The 6,992-nt window shown below is 46.1% G+C and overlaps 1 long non-coding RNA gene across 1 annotated transcript in view; it reads left to right on the top strand.

The window, feature by feature from the left end:
- Positions 1-6,849: 6,849 nt before the first annotated feature.
- LOC115299808 overlaps positions 6,850-6,992 on the top strand; it is a 2,273-nt gene continuing 2,130 nt past the window's right edge. The window contains exon 1 of the long non-coding RNA XR_003912342.1: positions 6,850-6,935. This is a non-coding gene — a long non-coding RNA (uncharacterized LOC115299808). The remainder of the gene's footprint in view (positions 6,936-6,992) is intronic.

Raw genomic sequence — 6,992 nt, 5'->3', positions numbered from 1 at the left:
ATCCCAAGCAGGCTCCATGCTGTCAGCAGAAAGCCTGACGCAGGGCTAGAACTCCCAAACCAAACCGTGAGCTCATGACCTGAGCCAAAACCAAGAGTCGGATGCCTAACCAACGAAGCCACCCAGGGGCTCGAAGAAACACCATATTCTGAACTAGCTGTTTAAGGATTCTAGTGTTCCATCTGGTGCCTTTCAACAAGTTAAAACCCACTCCCGGAACCCAGGGGCCCACTCTGCTTGTCCCACAGTGGCGGAGTCTGTGCCGTCGGGGCTCATTCCTCAGGTCACAGCCAGAAAGCAGGGCCTGGGGTGGGATGCAGGCTGCAGACAGGGTCAGCCTTTCTTAACGTGAGCAGGGGTACAAACCAAGGAGCCGCGCTGGAGGAGGCAGAGATTTGCCGACTCGAGTCCTTACACTTCAAGGAAAGCACTGTTTTTTGTGCTAGCAGGTGCGCAGGCTGAGTGATTAAATGTCAAGGAAGCGTGGGAAACATCCGTTTTTACAGGGAAGGCTACTTAGGAGCAGAGTGCTGACCTTTCAATGTTGGAAATGATATGGGAGTTGATGGAGGAGGGAGCTGGGTGGATGAAATGCCAGTTTATCACTAAAGCAGAAAAAAATCAGCAACTTAAAATTCTTCTAAGAAAACTTAGACAACTGTAAAAATATGTATCTGCTCAGGAACAAAGCTCCCAGGAGAGATTACAGAGGTCAAGAGGGAGTGGAAGATGGCACAGCCACTTTGGGAAACGGTTCTGTAAGTTCCCGGAAACGTTAAACAGGGTCACCACGCAACCCGGCCCATTCCACTCTTCGGTGTACACCCAAGAGACCTGAAACTATACGTCCACACAGAGCCTGCGCACAAGTGTTCACAGCAGCACTGCTCACTGTAGCCACAAAATGGAAAACCACCCAAATGTCCATCAACTGATGAACAGATCAACACAACGCAGTATAGCCATACAAAGAAAGAGTATCTTATCGTCCCTTCCAGCTGCCAAACAAACTACCGCAGACCGGGTGGCTGAGAAACAACAGAAATGTCCCTCTCCCAGATTTGGAGGCTGGGAAGTCCAAGATCAGGGTGCCAGCGTGCTTCAGTTCTGGTGAGAGCCCTCTTCCGGCCTGCAGACCGCCATCTTCCCACGGCGTCTTCACCCGGTGACAGCGGCAGGCGGAGCTCCGGCTGCAAGGAGGGAGCGCGTCCCAGTCCCACGGCTCTACCCTCTCAAGAGGCCCGTCTCCAGATCCCATAACACTGGGGACTTCGTTTCAACATACGAATCTTGGAGGGACACAAGGCCAACGTTATTCAGCCATAAAAAGGATACACTCGACAACACGAACGAACCTTGAAAATATCAAGTGAAAGAAACTATTGACAAATAGGCCACGTGGCATATGATTCCACTGTATGAAATGTCCAGAACAGGCCGACCCACAGAGACAGAAAGCAGATGCTGGGACCGGAGCTGGGGGGAAGGGGGACTCAGAGTGACAGCTGGGGGCTTTGGGGTCCCCCCTTGGGGTGATAAAAATGTCCTGAAAATAGGGCGCCTGGCTGGCTCAGTCTGGGAGCGTGCAACTTCTGATCTCACAGTCATGAGTTCGAGCTCCATACTGGGTACAGAGATTACTTAAAACAAAAAAAAAAAAGTTCCAAAATTAGTGGAGATGGTTACACTTTAAAAGGGTGGATCATGGGGGTTCTAGGCGGCACAGTCAGCTCAAGCGTTGGACTCTTGATTCCGGCTCAGGTCATGATCTCACAGCTGGTGACTTCGAGCCCCACTTCGGCTCTGGGCTGACAGAACAGAGCCTGCCTGGGATTCTCTCTCTCCCTCTCTCTCTCCTCCCCAACTCGCTCTCTCTCAAAATAAACTTTTTTTTAAAAAGGGTGCATGTTATGGAATGTGAACTACCTTCCAATAAAGCTGTTTAAAAATGTAAAAAAGGATGCCCGGCTCAGTCGGTAGAGCATCCGACTCTTGATCTCAGCACTGCGAGCCCCGTGCTGAGTGCAGAGGTTACTTAGAAATCTTAAGGGGCACCCGGTGGCCCAGTTGGTTAAGTGTCCAGCTTCGGCTCAGGTCATGGTCTCCCGGTTCACGAGGTCCAGCGGTGCGCTGGGCTCTCGGCCGTCAGGGAGGAGCCTGCTTTGGATCCTCCCCTGCTTGCTTGCACATGCTCACATACACACATGCTCTCTCTTGCTCTCTCAAAAATAAATATCTTAAAAAAAAAAAAACAGATGCTTTAAAAAAAAAATTTTTTTTTAAGGAGCTTAAGGAAAACAGTCCTAAACAGTGATTTTTAAAAAGTACAGTTCAAGGTAGACTTAAAAAGTAGCAGACTCTTGTCACAGGAGAATCAGACTAGTCCAAAGCAGACGACTAAGAGAACACTCATGTCTGACCTCAGGTAAAAGAGGCAAACACGATCCTTCCTTACCACCTACTTCCTGGGGCTCTGGAACAGAAGATGTGTTCTATAGGCATTGAAAATGTTCTAAATTCAGCTATTGTGAAGTAAAATTTTTTTTGCCTGAAACTTTAAAAATGAAAAAGCCTTAGCCACACATCTTGCGAAACACTTTAACACTAATATCATCCTACAGCTAAGAGAGAAAATGAACAAAAACATGCGCAAAACACAGAGGAGAAAGGACTTATCAAATCAAGGACAAACGGGCCCCTTGGGTGGCTCAGCTGGTTAAGTGTCCAACCTCAGCTCATCAGGTCACGATCCCGTGGTCCGGGAGTTCAAGCCCCACGTCAGGCTCTGTGCTGACAGCTCGGAGCCTGGAGCCTGCTTCAGATTCTGTGCCTCCCTCTAGATCTTCCCTACTTCTGCTCTGCCTCACTGTCTCAAAAATAAACATTAAAAAATTTTTGTAATTAAAAAAAAAATCAGGGACAAGCAAATGCAGTATCCCAAGTCCTAGGTGACAGTGACTCCATGAAAAAACAGGCGCGGTCCATCGGTCTGACAGCAAGCAAGGGGGACGTCACGGTTCAAGGGTTCCCATCTCCGGCCTCTGCGTCTCTGCCGGTATCAAAATGTCACCTTTGTTTTGTTTTTCTTTGTCAGTGACGTATGCAACGCTGCGTGAATCTTTTCCACCAATCTTGAATCTGTATTTCTGAAGTTCTACCAAAATATGTATTTTGGAACAAATCAATTACCTTAAAATCCATTTATAAAAGAACATATCTTCAAATATCTCTGATCTAACCAAATCAAGACCACAGAGAAAGCAAGGTGTATTTTTTTTTAAAGCATAATGATTCCAAACCTCCATTAACCAGAATATGGGAGAAATAGACTGTTGGTGATTTTCAGGATATTCAGACATCCTATTTCGTTTCAACTTATAAACGAAAACTTTAACCCTGGAAACGATATTTTCCTGCCTCAGAAAGAAATGATAAAAATAATCCAATCTTTTTTAAGATATCTTAAAACTTTAACATCCTCACTTTAAACACTAAGAGTTGGTCTAAAAGCACTCTGCTGTCAGAAGATGAACTCTAGTTAACTGAAAGCTCCAGTTAACAGAGTTAAAGCTGACATCGGAACTCATCCAGAATTATTAATTTTACCATTTCTTTGGCAGCTATTGGTCTCCTGTGTGAAATAAATGACCTCTACTTCCGTAAATACAAACGTGAGATTAAACCTAATATTGAAGTCTATACTCAAATGCCTTTTCCTCAAAGTTGGTTCTGAGAAAAAAAGGTAACAAATTAAGAAACCATTTTCAAAACAGGCAGAGAATTACAGTATTTTTAAAAATTAAGGCTCCAAGCGGTAGCCACAAAGCTACAGCCTCCAAGAGCTGCTCCGGATTTTTACGATCTAATATCCCCAACAGTGCAATCAACAGAACAGACCGTTGAAAAATTATCTGTGAGTCAATTTCTATACCCACGTTGCAGGGTTTAAGTTTGTTTTATATTCTGCCATGCCTCTTTCGGTATGGAGCATGTATCTGTCAGAAGAAAAAAACCAGGACATAAAAATACCAAGCTGTCAAAACTGACAGGTGCCCATCCGTCCACTCAACAATACGGAGCACCTCCGGGTACTGTGTGGGGGAGACAGGGTTCACCCGCACACCACACACCAAACACCCGTCCATCTTGGGAGGGCCTATGTCCCAGGGAGGTGAGCCAGATAATAAACAAAATATGGCTGGCACACTGGGAATAAGTGCTATGGAAAGAGAAAACAATGAGGAGGCAGGGGAGGGAGGATTCGAGGGTTGAGAGAGAGATGTAATTTCACAGGATGGTGGGGAGAGACCTCACTGGGAAGTGTGTGTACAAACAAACCAGAAAATAACTATGAATATGATTTCTCTGGCTTTGAAATGCAGTGCACGATGGCATTTTTAAAGAAGACTCCTGGGGCGCCTGGGTGGCTCCGTCAGTTGAGCATCTGACTTCAGCTCAGGTCATGATCTCGTGGTTTGTGGGTTCAAGCCCCACATAGGGCTCTGTGCTGACAGCTCGGAGCCTGTTTCGGATTCTGTGTCTCCCCCTCTCTTTCTCTGCCCCTCCTCTGTTCTGTCTCTTCCCCAAATAAACAAACATTTAAAAAATATATCCCTGAGCTTTCTATAGTCTCTATTTCAACTTACTATTGCCTGATCACTGACTGACTGGAGAGAAAGCAAGCAGCCTAGGGCATGCCAAGGATATGGCTGGTATTTTTATTTACTCAATGTTTTTTAAGAACTCCAGCTACAAATCAAAGTCAAATCTGCACTTTTCTATTAAACAACTAATGAATGTCAAAATGCAACTTATCTTACAAAACCTAACATTCTCTCCAGCAATTGATACTGGTATTTGTCCCATTAATAATTATTAGAGGTAGAGTTTGACCAACCAGTAGCTCATGGCAGGCTGTCTTATAGCAATAAAAAAGTCACTTACTAGGAACACCTGGGTGGCTCAGTTGGTTGAGCATCTGACTTCAGCTCAGGTCATGATCTCAAGGTTTTGGGGTTTGACCCCCGCGTTGAAGACTTGTGTGGGTTTGCAGTGCCCGGGTGGCTCAGTCGGTTAGGCAGCCGACTTCGGCTCAGGTCATCATCTCACAGTTCGTGGGTTCAAGCCCCGCGTCAGGCTCTGTGCTGACAGTTCAGAGCCTGGAGCCTGCCTCTAATCCTGTGTCTCCCTCTCTCTCTGACCCTCCCCCCTCCCCGCCCAGCTCACACTCGATGTCTCTCAAAAATAAATAAATGTTAAAAAATTAAAAAAAAAAATGTTGTGGGTTTGAGCCCTGCATTGGGCTCTCTGCTGTCGGCATGGGAGAGTCCTGCTTGGGACCCTCCTCTCTCTCTGCCCCTCCACACGCGTTTTCTCTCTCTCTCTCTCTCAAAAATAAACATTAAAAAACCTACAGAAATTTTTTGAAAACTCAGATATCAGTTGAAATGATCACCTTTAAAATGAATCCACAGAAAGTGTTTCCACAAACATTTGTCACCCCTCAAAATGAAGCCATTTTATTAGCATTTCTTGTAGTATTCACAAGACATTTTCTACCTACCAGGCGGGGGGGGGGGGGGGGGGGGGGGGGGGGGCGGAGGCAACAAAATAACTGAGGTTAAAAATGTGTTTTTATTTTGAGGACTATTCTTACTGTACTATAAATCCAACAGAAAAGCTTAGAAACTTAGCAATTTACAAAGGACTCAGCCTTCAACACATCTCTCACATAAGATTTCCACCACCATGAACATATATGATAGCTGAAAATATATTTGTTAAGTGTCCAAATAATTCAATCATGAATAGCAAATGAAGAAGAATGGCAAAACTGGAAAATAGGGATTTTTAACAAGAAATGTGATCACCGACTAAACTAAATATAGTTGAACGGTTCCCAAAATACCCAATCCAAGCACATATTTTTGAAATGTGTGGGTTTTCCCCAAAAGAAGCAGAACTTTGACATTTTCTCTTGGATATATTAGACTTCCAGACCTCCATTCCGTATCTGGCAAGAACACTTCACACTCAGCTTGATACAACTTTCAAAAATCAAACAGAGAGCCATTAGATAGTGAGAAGACTTGACTATGCCCGTCAACAAAATGTTAGCAATGCACTGAAAGAAGTAGTCAAAGTTCATTATCCTCCTCGATGGGAAGAAAGAACACGGGACAAAAGACGCATTTGCCTCTTCTGCCCTTTAATTTGTGAACCCCATACTTCTCTCCATATGTCATGCCAAGGAAGAGAAAATAAGGATTTTTTTTTTCAAAGATTGCTAGTACGAAATATGACCGTTTCATCTAGATTATCAGGCCTCTCCCCTCCCCAAAAGGTTTTATTAAAAATAAAAAATCAAAAGAATGGATCCAAATACCCCATAGAGACACCTGGATTACTCTGCCCCCAGGCCAAGGGAAATGTTTACTGAGTCCAAGATCCCTTCGGAAGCACGTATCTGCAATGCGTAAGCGGTTCGCTGGCAAGATCGGTCACTACCAGAAAGCGCGTACCGTTTAAAAGGTTACGTGGATGAAGGTTAAAGCAACAACGATGCATCCACTAGGAAGTATTTTTTGCCAAGTAACCATATCATCTCGGCCCCGAGGAATCGGAGAGAGGTTTCGGCTGCGGACACGCGAACCCCTCGCAGGACCTAAATTACCGTCAAACACACACACACACACACACACACACACACACACACCCGCACCGAGGTGCCGGGAGCCGCGGCTTTCTAGACGCGGGGTGAGACGGCGACCGTCACCCTGCATCACAATTTCACCTTCGGGTGAAACGTGGGAGGGGAGGGGAGCGACAAGTTTCAGCCTCTGCCCGTCTGCAAACGGCCCCGATGTCAAAGGCCCCCGGGGCGGAGGCGGCGGCGCCGGGATCCTGGAAGGGGATGCGGGGGAGTGGGCGCTTATGTAAGCGCCCCGCCACCGCGCGGGCCCCCGGCCCCCCGACACCCCGACGCGGCCCCC

This window comes from Suricata suricatta, chromosome 8, assembly GCF_006229205.1.
Source record: "Suricata suricatta isolate VVHF042 chromosome 8, meerkat_22Aug2017_6uvM2_HiC, whole genome shotgun sequence".
Classification (NCBI taxonomy): Eukaryota; Metazoa; Chordata; class Mammalia; order Carnivora; family Herpestidae; genus Suricata; species Suricata suricatta.
This window is presented reverse-complemented; position numbering and strand designations above follow the sequence as displayed.